The sequence below is a fragment of the Lampetra fluviatilis genome, chromosome 63, assembly GCF_964198595.1.
Source record: "Lampetra fluviatilis chromosome 63, kcLamFluv1.1, whole genome shotgun sequence".
Lineage (NCBI taxonomy): Eukaryota > Metazoa > Chordata > Hyperoartia > Petromyzontiformes > Petromyzontidae > Lampetra > Lampetra fluviatilis.
The window spans coordinates 3,982,872-3,996,435 of record NC_136337.1 but is presented as its reverse complement, the minus strand read 5'-3'; positions in this window follow the sequence as shown (position 1 = coordinate 3,996,435).

Below are 13,564 nucleotides of genomic sequence, written 5' to 3'. Positions count from 1 at the left end.
TCGCGGGGTACTGTGTTGTCCAGCTGTTCGAGAGATGGCAAGTGCCTCTGCTGTCGCTGCTACGGCGGTGAACTGGCCTGTAGCCGGAACGTTTGACTCCGTGAATGGAACAGCGTGCCGAGATGCTGCTGCTGCCGCTGTTGTTACTGTGGTATCCTGCTGTACTGCTATGCTGCCAAGCTGTGTGAATGAAACAGCGTGCTGTGAAGATGCTGTTGTATAGTGTTGTTCAGCTGTACCATCAGGCTGTGTCAATGGAATAGCATACCCTGCTGCTGAAGTTGTTGTGACATGCTGTTGTAGAGGTGTACTGTCAGGCTGTGTCGACAGCACAGCATACCCTGCTGTTATTGTGACTGTGGCATGCTGTTGTACAGCTGCACCATCAGGCTGTGTCAATGGAACAGCATGCCCTGCTGTTGTAGTTGCTGTGTCATGCTGTTGTACAGCTGTACCATCAGGCTGTGTCAATGGAACAGCATACCCTGCTGTTGTAGTTGATGTGGCATGCTGTTGTAGAGGTGTACTGTCAGGCTGTGTCAATGGAATAGCATACCCTGCTGTTGTAGTTGCTGTGGCATACTGTTGTAGAGGTATACCATCAGGCTGTGTCAATGGAATAGCATACCCTGTTGTTGTAGTTGCTGTGACATGCTGTTGTAGAGGTGTACTGTCAGGCTGTGTCGACAGGACAGCATACCCTGCTGTTATTGTGACTGTGGCATGATGTTGTAGAGGTGTACTGTCAGGCTGTGTCAATGGAATAGCATACCCTGCTGCTCTAGTTGCTGTGGCATGCTGTTGTAGAGGTGTACTGTCAGGCTGTGTCAATGGAACAGCATACCCTGCTGCTCTAGTTGCTGTGGCATGATGTTGCACAGCTGTACCATCAGGCTGTGTCAATGGAACAGCATGCCCTGCTGTTGTAGTTGCTGTGGCATGCTGTTGTAGAGGTGTACCATCAGGCTGCGTCAATGGAACAGCATACCCTGCTGTTGTAGTTGCTGTGGTATGCTGTTGTACAGCTGTACCATCAGGCTGTGTCAATGGAACAGCATGCCCTGCTGCTCTAGTTGCTGTGGCATGATGTTGCACAGCTGTACCATCAGGCTGTGTCAATGGAACAGCATACCCTGCTGTTGTAGTTGCTGTGGCATGCTGTTGTAGAGGTGTACCATCAGGCTGTGTCAATGGAACAGCATACCCTGCTGTTGTAGTTGCTGTGGTATGCTGTTGTACAGCTGTACCATCAGGCTGTGTCAATGGAACAGCATGCCCTGCTGTTGTAGTTGCTGTGGCATGCTGTTGTAGAGGTGTACTGTCAGGCTGTGTCAATGGAACAGCATACCCTGCTGTTGTAGTTGCTGTGGCATGCTGTTGTTCAGCTGTACCATCAGGCTGTGTCAATGGAACAGCATACCCTGCTGTTGTAGTTGCTGTGGTACATGGTTCTGTGGTCGTAGTGACGGGTCGTTGTACAGCGAGTCCTGCTGTTGTGACTGTGGCATGCTGTTGTACAGCTGTACTGCTAGGCTGTGTCAGTTGAACAGTATGCCCTGCTGCAGCTATTTCTGTGGTATCCTGTTGAACAGCTGTACTGTCAAGCTGTGTAAATGAAACGGCATACCCTGATGATGCTGTGTTGTCATACTGTGTCTGTGATACAGCAAGCCCTGGTGATGCTGTCGTATTAGTGGTATGCTGTACTACAGATGTGCTCTCATACCGTGCCTGTGATACAGCAAGCCCTGGAGATGCTGTTGTTACTGTGGTATGCTGTTGTACAGCTGTGCTGTCATACCATGGCGGTGATACAGCAAGCCCTGGTGATGCTGTTGTTACTGTGGTATGCTGTTGTACAGCTGTGCTGTCATACCGTGCCTGTGATACAGCAAGCCCTGGTGATGCTGTTGTTACTGTGGTATGCTGTTGTACAGCTGTGCTGTCATACTGTGTCTGTGACACAGCAAGCCCTGGTGATGCTGTTGTTACTGTGGTATGCTGTTGTACAGCTGCGCTGTCATACTGTGTCTGTGGTAGAGCAAGCCCTGATGATGCCATCGTTACTGTGGTATTCTGTTGTACAGCTGTGCTGTCATACTGTGTCCGTGACACAGCAAGCCCTGGTGATGCTGTCGTTACTGTGGTTTGCTGTTGTATAGCTGTGCTGTCATACTGTGCCTGTGATACAACAAGCCCTGATGATGCTGTCGTTACTGTGGTATGCTGTTGTACAGCCGTGCTGCCATACTGTGGCGGTGATAATGCAAACTCTTCCGCTGTCGTGTGTGTTGTATGCTGTTGTACAACCGAACTGCATTGCTTCATCAGTGCAGTATTCGTGGTCACGTGCTCAGCAAATGTGCTGTCAGGCAGCAGACCGGCTGCTGTTGCTGCTGCTGCTGTTGCTGCGTCTTGCTGTTCTACTGAACCGTGTTGCTGTTCCGGAACGCCCGCGTGCCGTCCGAAGGCGCTGCCGTCCGCCTGGCTGTCACACTCCCCGGGGTCGCTGTCCGACAACGCCGCATCGCTGCCGGACTCCGTGGGCTCGCTATCCGACTGGCTGGGCGTGCTGTCGTACACCGTTTGCTGCCGGGCCATCCGATCGGCCGGCACGGCTGTGGCGACGCGGAACCGCTCGGCCGGGTGGTCGCCCGCTTCGCCCGGCGCGCCGGAGAGTTCGCTGGCGCCGGACGCCGCGCTCATTCCAATGGAACGCGCAACTGTTCCGGTCGGAGCATCCGTTCCGCGAGTCGGTGCAACCGCTCCGATCGTTGCGTTCGTTCCGACGGACTCTGCAACCGCTCCGGACACCGCGCCTGTCCCGGTCGCCGCGCCCGTTTCATCCGACTGTCCTTTCACTCCGGGTGCTCCGGCGGCCGCGCTCGTTCCGCCGGACCGCGGGCTCGTTCCGGCCGTTCCGGTCGCCGCGCCCGCCCCGCCGGACGGCGCTCCCGTTCCGGCCTCCGCCGGGGGTCTCGCCGCCCCGGGCTTGCCCGCCCCGAGCCGCTCGTCCGCCCGGCTCCCGCGCCGCGCGTTCCCGCCTCCTGCCGCCGCTCCGTCGTCGCCCTTCCCTTGCGCCTCGCGCTCCAGCTCGGAGGCCGCCGCCACGATCAGGCTGTTGGCCTGGCTGAACAGCGACGCCCCGAAGCCGAACAGCCGCCCCGTGACGCCCGCGTCCTGGCCCTCCGGGGGAGCCTGCCTCGTCGACGCCTTCCCTCTGCCGGTCCCGGAGTCTCCCGGCTTCACCGCCGCCGCCGGGTCCGGCGCGTTCTTTCCCGGCTGCCGGGCGGCGGCGGCGGCGGCGGCGGACGACGGCGGCGCGTTCGCTCCCGCCGGCCGCTTCGTGGCATGCGGCTCGCCGGGCCCTGTCGTGCTCTCTCGGCGGCCGGAGCTGCCTGGCGGTGGCGCGGTTCGGTGCTGGTGGGGGGGAGCGATTGTGGAGGGAGCGACGGGCTGCGAGGCGGAGTGAGGCTGGGGCTGGGGCTGGGGCGGCTTCCCTGGTGGGGGCTGTGAGCGAGGCTGTGGGGAGCTCTCCTCGGCCAATCCCTGGGCCCACTTCACTTGACAATTCAAGCACAGCCACTGATTGGTCTGAAATGGGAAAGAAACAAAGACATGGATGCGCGTGAGATGACAATTGAATGCAGATGCGAGGTTGTAATCATCATCATCACAGTGGTGGCTACGCATCTGGGGCCTGTAACCCGAGGGTTGGTGGTTCACTGCACAAACTTTGCTAAACTCCCTTGCCCGTGTGTCTCAAGGAAGTGCCGTACCCTGGCTCAAAAGTGTTGGCTAATCTCCATCTGTTCCATCTGTGTGGGATCGAGTGTTGCCCCCTCGCACGTGTGGGCTCTTTGCGGGTGCTCCAGCTTCCTCATCATCAATTGACCGAGAACCCCTTCATGTATAGAGGACCCCAGAGCTTGGGCATTTGTTGGTCACTGCCTGGCTGCTGCATTTAGAATCAACAACACGCGTTGCGAGTGTTTGGCTCCTATAAATCTCCACATGATGATAAGCCACTTCGTTGAGCTATCCAGCTCAGTGGGCCTTACCTGGTAAAATAAAAAATAGTTAAGTTTTAGTTTTTGTTACTCGACTGTATAATAACATCACTGAGCAGCAGACACGCCGAGTGCATCCCCCATCAGTAGAGACAATCCGAAGCAAAACGTGCCATGAGCTCCAACTCAGGAACAGGTTCCCTTCCCGAAGCGATCCACAAACCCCGCCACCCAGGCCACCGCATTTGTGGTGTGCGCCACCGCCACTCGCCACTCACCCGCAGGTGCGGCGCGGGGTCGAAGCCGCAGTGGTTGCACACGAAGGTTCGACACCCGGTGCAGGTCTGTCCTCTGCTGCTGCCCGCTGCACCCTGAACGATGCTGGACCCGCAGAGGGGGCACGGAGAAGGGGCAGCTGGGAGGCTTCCCACGGCAGGTGGCGCCCCCTTTTGTCCTGCTGCTGCTGGTGGTGCCAGCTTCTGTGCTGCTGCTGGTGCTGGTGCTCCGGCTGGTGCCGTCCCCTTCTGTGCTGCTGCTGGTGGTGGTGGTGTCCCCTTGTGTGGTGATGCTCCTGCTGCTGCTGCCCCCTTGTGTGGTGATGCTCCTGCTGCTGCTGCCCCCGTCTGTGGTGATGCTCCTGCTGCTGCTGCCCCCGTCTGTGGTGATGCTCCTGCTGCTGCTGCCCCCTTCTGTGGTGATGCTCCTGCTGCTGCTGCCCCCTTGTGTGGTGATGCTCCTGCTGCTGCTGCCCCCTTGTGTGGTGATGCTCCTGCTGCTGCCCCCGTCTGTGGTGATGCTCCTGCTGCTGCTGCTGCCCCCTTGTGTGGTGATGCTCCTGCTGCTGCCCCCTTCTGTGGTGATGCTCCTGCTGCTGCTGCCCCCTTCTGTGGTGATGCTCCTGCTGCTGCTGCCCCCTTGTGTGGTGATGCTCCTGCTGCTGCTGCCCCCTTGTGTGGTGATGCTCCTGCTGCTGCTGCCCCCGTCTGTGGTGATGCTCCTGCTGCTGCTGCCCCCTTCTGTGGTGATGCTCCTGCTGCTGCTGCCCCCGTCTGTGGTGATGCTCCTGCTGCTGCCCCCTTCTGTGGTGATGCTCCTGCTGCTGCTGCCCCCGTCTGTGGTGATGCTCCTGCTGCTGCTGCCCCCTTCTGTGGTGATGCTCCTGCTGCTGCTGCCCCCTTGTGTGGTGATGCTCCTGCTGCTGCTGCCCCCGTCTGTGGTGATGCTCCTGCTGCTGCTGCCCCCTTCTGTGGTGATGCTCCTGCTGCTGCTGCCCCCTTGTGTGGTGATGCTCCTGCTGCTGCTGCCCCCGTCTGTGGTGATGCTCCTGCTGCTGCTGCCCCCTTCTGTGGTGATGCTCCTGCTGCTGCTGCCCCCTTCTGTGGTGATGCTCCTGCTGCTGCTGCCCCCTTCTGTGCTGCTGCTGGAGTCCCCGCTCGGGCCATGACGGCTGCGATCATCTCGCGCTCCTCAGGGCTCAGGTGACTTAGGTCTGGCAGGTCATCCGCCGGCCCCATTGACATGGCATGTGGGCCCTTTGATGCAGCCTGTGGGCCCTTTAAGCCAGGCTGTGGGGCCATGGGCCCAGGATGTGGCCCCCGAGGGACAGACTGTGTGGCCATGGGCCCAGGATGTGGGCCCCGAGGGCCAGACTGTGTAGACATGGGCCCAGGATGTGTGCCCCTGGGGCCAGACTGTGTGGACATGGGCCCAGGCTGTGGGCCCTTAGGGCCAGACTGTGTGGACATGGGCCCAGGCTGTGGGCCCTTAGGCCCAGGCTGTGGGCCCTTAGGGCCAGGCTGTGTAGACATGGGCCCAGGATGTGGCCCCCGAGGGCCAGGCTGTGTGGACATGGGCCCAGGCTGCGGGCCCTTAGGGCCAGACTGTGACCCCACGGGGCGAGGCAGTGGGGCCGTGGGGCCGGGCTGTGGGCCCGTTGGCCGAGTGGTCCCTTGGGCCAGTGACTCCTGTCTCTCCGCAGCGTCTGGCGGTTTGCCTCTGGGCCGGGTCTCCTGGGCTACGGTTGAGAGGCCCTGTGTGGCTGTGGCAGTGGTGGAGGGCGAGGAGGAGGAAGTGGTGGTGGTGGTGGAGTGTGCGTCTCTCCCGAGCTGTCCTGGTGAGGCGGCGGGATCGCTACCGCTGCCAGGGGCACCACCAGATCCTGCGGGCGTCGCTGCGTCAGGGTCAGCCTTTGCACTCTCTTCGTTCCCCATTGGCGACCGCGCCACCACTCACTTAAATAGAAAAAAGAATAACGCGGTGTTACTCCTAATTAGAATAATGCTGCACGTGTTAATCCGAATATGTATTTTTATACTGGGGGAATGCGATGAGTTATAAAGCTCTTTTTCACAGATTTCCAGTCGGGGTGGGTATGAACGTTACAACAACAGTGTCAAAAACACGAGATGAGTGCAAAGAACAAGAAAGGTAAACAAATCACCCAAACACTTGCAAAAAGAACACTAAACCACCCCCGTCTTACCAGGCAAAGCCCACTGAGCTATTAACTTATTTTTCAAAAGCAACCTGGCTACAAATGATAGCTCAACAAACCAGCTTTTCATTCGGACAAGTACAGCAGAAAAATGATCTAAATAGCCGAAACGCATGTTTCTAAATGTGGAGGGAAAAATTGGAGGACCCTGAGAAAAAATCCACGTGACCATGGGGAGAAAGAGAGACAAGCAAACTCCAAATACACAGCAGCAGGCGTCAGGGTCGGTATCAAACCCCCGACCTCCGGCACACCAGGCGAGGTAGTTAACATCTCCTAGCCACCGTGATGATGATGAGAGAGAGAGACACGCAAACTCCAAAAATACACAGCAGCAGGCGTCAGGGTCTAGATCGAACCCACGACCTCCTGCACACCAGGCGAGGTAGTTAACATCTCCTAGCCACCGTGATGATTATGAGAGAGAGACACGCAAACTCCAAATATACAGCAGCAGGCGTCAGAGTCGGGATTGAACCCATGACCTCCTGCACACCAGGCGAGGTAGTTAACATCTCCTGGCCACCGTGATGATGATGAGAGAGAGAGACACGCAAACTCCAAATATACAGCAGGCGTCAGGGTCGGGATCGAACCCACCACCTCCTGTATACCAGGCGAGGTAGTTGACATCTCCTAGCCACCGTGATGATGAGAGAGAGAGACACGCAAACTCCAAATACACAGCAGCAGGCGTCAGGGTTGGGATCTAACCCACGACCTCCTTCGTACCAGGTGACCACACCGAGACGACAGCACAGTCCTTCAACACAACAACAACAACAATAATAATAATCTATGCGTGCTTGGAATTACACTGAGGAACACAAGGGTGGCTAGGAGATGTTAACTACCTCGCCTGGTGTGCAGGAGGTCGTGGGTTCAATCCCGACTCTGACGCCTGCTGCTGTATATTTGGAGTTTGCGTCTCTCTCATCATCATCGTGGTGGCTAGGAGATATTAACTACCTCGCCTGGTGTACAAGAGGTCGTGGGTTCGATCCCGACCCTGACGCCTGCTGCTGTATATTTGGAGATTGCATGTGGGCGTGTGGATGTTTCTCCGGGTGCTCAGGTTATTTTTACCTCCACATTTATAATCAACACCACGCGTGTTTTGTATTTGGTTGCTGCTCTAAATGGCCACAATGATGAGACAATTCTCGGAGCCGTCGTTTGTGATAACCGGGTCGCTTCTGAAGAAGAGCTACGCAGCTCAGCTGGGGTCTTACCTGGTAGTCAAAAAGGTAATTAAAAAAAAAACTTTTTTAAACACGCTTTAATGAAATGTACTCGTAATGGCAAAACTCCACGACTCCAGGAAGTGGCCCCGAAGCTTGCCATGAAGAGAACGTGGTGATTTACAGCCAACGTCAGTTGAGCGTGGACAATTAGACCCAAGCCGAAATAAACATATAAAACAGATGGTTTGATTTTTCTATGATAGAATATAGTAGTGCCATCAGTATGACATAAGTATACCAAGTTTGCAGTCGATACCACATTGGGAAGTGGGTTAAAATTGAGTTACAAGATTTGAGGATACGACAACAACAACAGAGTGAGTTAAATTTTTCGATTTAAAGCTTTCGTGACTGCAAAGATTCATCTTCTTGGTTCTTTCGGTAAAGTCACGTAGAAGAGAAATAATAAAATAATATGCTAAATTCCTCTTAATATGCACATTTCTTTGTCAAGGCGCTCTTCCCCCTCCAACCCAGCTTAAATATACGCTGCCAAGCTTGGTGGTGTTCATTCAGACGCTGTCTTTCCGACAGCCCTGTTCTTCACCTGAGGACGGCTGCTTGCGTTGTGGCCGAAACGTCGTGAGAATTGTATTTTATTATGTTTTATTTTTATTATTTTATTATTTCCCTTCTACGTGACTTTACCGAAAGAACCAAGAAGAAGAGTGAGTTCAATACAAGGCAACGTACCTGAGAGGACATCCATCGAGGAGATGGAACGATGAGACGGGTTCACCGTGGCTCGGTGGAACAAAAAATAATCGCACGGAAAAATCGCCCGTTCAAACCAAAGCAAAACAAAACCCAAAACGGCGAAGTGCGCAAGGCGACGCTGCTGGGATGTCATGCAAAGAGACACAAAGAGGAGACACGTGGCGAGTTAGAGGACGCACGCGGACGAAGGACGTAGCTGTGGTTTACACACCTGATGGTGAGTGTGCTAGTGGTGAGTGTAGTGGTGAGTGTGATAGTGGTGAGTATAGTAGTAGTGAGTGTGCTAGTGGTGAGTGTACTAGTGGTGAGTGTACTAGTGGTGAGCGTAGTGGTGAGTGTAGTGGTGAGTGTACTAGTGGTGAGTGTACTAGTGGTGAGTGTAGTGGTGAGTGTACTAGTGGTGAGTGTACTAGTGGTGAGTGTACTAGTGGTGAGTGTAGTGGTGAGTGTACTAGTGGTGAGTGTACTAGTGGTGAGTGTGCTAGTGGTGAGTGTACTAGTGGTGAGTGTACTAGTGGTGAGTGTACTAGTGGTGAGTGTGCTAGTGGTGAGTGTACTAGTGGTGAGTGTACTAGTGGTGAGTGTACTAGTGGTTAGTGTACTAGTGGTGAGTGTGCTAGTGGTGAGTGTAGTGGTGAGTGTACTAGTGGTGAGTGTACTAGTGGTGAGTGTACTAGTGGTGAGTGTAGTGGTGAGTGTACTAGTGGTGAGTGTACTAGTGGTGAGTGTGCTAGTGGTGAGTGTACTAGTGGTGAGTGTACTAGTGGTGAGTGTACTAGTGGTGAGTGTAGTGGTGAGTGTGCTAGTGGTGAGTGTAGTGGTGAGTGTACTAGTGGTGAGTGTACTAGTGGTGAGTGCAGTGGTGAGTATACTGGTGGTGAGTGTATTAGTGGTGAGTGTACTAGTGGTGAGTGTAGTGGTGAGTGTACTAGTGGTGAGTGTACTAGTGGTGAGTGCAGTGGTGAGTATACTGGTGGTGAGTGTACTCGTGGTGAGTGTGCTAGTGGTGAGTGTAGTGGTGAGTGTACAAGTGGTGCGTGTAATAGTGGTGAGTGTCTATTTGTTTGTGTTTCTCGCTTGTGATGGCACTTTGTAGGATGAACGATGAGATTTATAAGCGGCACGGGGTGACCAGTAAGGTCTAAATTGGTCTGTAATAAGGTAGGGGGCACTGATAAGGGGTTGACAGGCACAGCACATACACACAACTGCTCAGACACAACTACGCTACAGACACCAACAACCACAAAGAATACACACACGCGCACAACTGCAAAGATGCCCCCCCCCCCGTATATAGCCTCAAAATAACATGCTGTTTGTGTTGAAGTTCGTTATCCATCGAACTAAAACACGGTTGGCTACGTACGGTGCGAAAGAAGTTAAACGTACGCGTACATGCATACAACAGACTCGCACACAAAGACAAAGACCCCCCGTGTTGCCTTAACAGACGGCTGGGGCAAGTGCTGTTCGCGAGGAGTGCTGGAACGGCATACGAGGGGGTGGGTTGCCACCACCACCACCACGCCCGGCCGCCTTTGTCTCCCCAGTGGCGATGTTTACTACACACCGCACCGGGTACTCATTGCGAGGCTGAGTCGACACACACACGCACAGATACGTACACATATGCACATACACAACTACAAAGACAAAGATCCCCCGTATAGCCTGCACGGACTGTTGGGTCAAGTGCTGTTAGCGAGCAGCACCTATGAAGGCCGGCACGTTATCCCACAAGAGGGTGGGTGGCCAGCACCACGCCCGACTGCCAGTGGCGATGTCTACTACACACCGCACCCCGGTACTCATTCGAGGCTAAGCCGACCTAGGGGAGGCCCAGCACCGGTTCAGGTAATCGTCACTCGGTGTTAGCTGTGAGAGTGACAATCCACTCCCGGGGTCACTCCGCCACCACTCCCCGCTCAACGTCCATGGATGTGAACTGGGGCTTTTGCCGAGGGCTGCTAATTTTCAAGCGGGGCGTCAAATTCGAGGGAATAAAAATTACAAACTTTTAAAATTATACATACATAGAAATACAAATAAAATAACGAAGATGTCGTCATTTCAATTCCCAGGCGTGTGCAGAGGGAATAGGAATTTTAATTAATTTCTCAACATTTCTGAGAATCCAATTACCGAAAGAACCTAAGAGAATTTCTGAGAATGTATTTGGTTGGATAGATGGACGGACACACCATGTAATTATGCCTCTGTTTAAAAAAAAAAAGTTTACAAAAACAATAAACGGAAAAATTGGGGGATAAATATTTCCCAGTTTACCAAAAACCTCAGCCGAGATCTGCCCTTGGGGATTGTGGGTGCCGATTGCGTGGCACGCCTCGGGCACCAGATGCTGGCAGCAAATAGTTTATGGCTGTCCCTGACTTCAAACACAACAACAACCACAAGAAGACACACACACACACCACTCAAACAGAACCACAAACACAACAACAACAACCACAAGAAGACACACACACACCACTCAAACAGAACAACACAACAATCACAAGAAGACACAAACACACGACTCAAACAGAACCACAAACACACAACAATCACAAAGAAGACACGCACACACCACTCAAACAGAACAACACAACAATCACAAAGAAGACACACACACACCACTCAAACAGAACAACACAACAATCACAAAGAAAACACACACACACCACTCAAACAGAACAACACATCAATCACAAAGAAGACACACACACACCACTCAAACAGAACAACACAACAATCACAAAGAAGACACACACACACCACTCAAACAGAACAACACATCAATCACAAAGAAGACACACACACACCACTCAAACAGAACAACACAACAATCACAAAGAAGACACACACACACCACTCAAACAGAACAACACAACAATCACAAAGAAGACACACACACACCACTCAAACAGAACAACACAACAATCACAAAGAAGACACACACACCACTCAAACAGAACAACACATCAATCACAAAGAAGACACACACACCACTCAAACAGAACAACACAACAATCACAAAGAAGACACACACACACCACTCAAACAGAACAACACAACAATCACAAGAAGACACACACACACCACTCAAACAGAACAACACAACAATCACAAGAAGACACACACACACCACTCAAACAGAACAACACAACAATCACAAAGAAGACACACACACACCACTCTAACAGAACAACACAACAACCACAAAGAAGACACACACCACTCTAACAGAACAACACAACAACCACAAAGAAGACACACACACACCACTCTAACAGAACAACACAACAATCACAAGAAGACACACACACACCACTCAAACAGAACAACACAACAACCACAAATAAGACACACACACACCACTCAAACAGAACAACACAACAATCACAAAGAAGACACACACCACTCTAACAGAACAACACAACAACCACAAAGAAGACACACACCACTCTAACAGAACAACACAACAATCACAAATAAGACACACACACACACCACTCTAACAGAACAACACAACAACCACAAAGAAGACACACACCACTCAAACAGAACAACACAACAACCACAAGAAGACACACACACACCACTCAAACAGAACAACACAACAATCACAAGAAGACACCCACACACCACTCAAACAGAACAACACAACAATCACAAGAAGACACACACACACCACTCAAACAGAACAACACAACAACCACAAAGAAGACACACACACACCACTCAAACAGAACAACACAACAATCACAAAGAAGACACACACACACCACTCAAACAGAACCACAAACACAACAACAACCACAAGAAGACACACACACACAACACTCAAACAGAACCACAATCACAACAACACAACCACAAGAAGACACACACACCACTCAAACAGAACCACACACACACCACAACAATCACAAAGAAGACACACACACCACTCAAACAGAACCACACACACAACACAACCACAAAGAAGACACACACACCGCTCATATAGAACCACAATCACAACAACACAACCACAAAGACACACACACACCACTCAAACAGAACCACAAACACTGACGTTCGCTCCTAGCCAAGTCATGCTCTCCAACCCACAAGCGGTGTTGCTGTACTAGGAACGAATTGGCCACGTTCTGCTCACGTGACAAACCTTGCTAACTGTCTGTGTCGGGTGGTGGCGGGTTTAACGACACATTCATATATTTACGCGATCTAACCCCCCAAAAATAGCGATATTATGGATGATATTGGTCGGGAAAGTCTACTACGTGTTAAACGGCGTTTTATTTTTATTTTACCAGCTAATTCCCACTGAGCTGTAGGCTTCAGGGCGAACACAAATAATAGCTTAACGAAGTGGCTCATCATCATCATCATCACGTGGACATTTCTAGCCGCAGCTAAATGCTCTGAACGCGTGATGTGGATGTTCTTCCAATTTCATCTTCTTGGTTCTTTCGGTAAAGTCACGTGACTTTACCGAAAGAACCAAGAAGGTGGATGTTCTTGTTAATGTGGAGGGAAGGACCCTGAGAAAAATCCACGCGACCACGGGGAGAGAAAGAGAGAGACACGCAAACTCCAAATATATACAACAGTCGAGATCGAACCCACGCCCTCCGATATGCAAGCCGAGGAGGGAGTTCGTTTGTGTCCGACTGTGTGCGTAGCTTGGTGCCAGCGTGTCTGTGTGGGGAGCGGTGGTGCAGCGGTTAGCGCTGCGCTGCGCTACGAACCCGGCGACCCGAGTTCGATTCCCGCTCACGGCCAACACCGGCGACGATTATCTGAACCGGTCCTGGGCCTCCCCCTAGGTCGACTCAGCCTCAAACGAGTACCCGGTTGCGATGTGTAAACATCGCCACTGGGGAGACAAAGGCGGCCGGGCGTGCTTGCTGGCCACCCACCCCCTCGTGTGCCGTGCCGGCCTTCATAGGTGCTGCCCGCTAACAGCACTTGCCCCAACAGTCTGTTACAGGCTACACGGGGAAAAGGGGGGGGGGGTCTTTGTACAGCGTTAGGTAGCTGTGTAACAGCTGTGTAACACTGGGGCTGCGAGGGAAACGTCACTCGCGTTC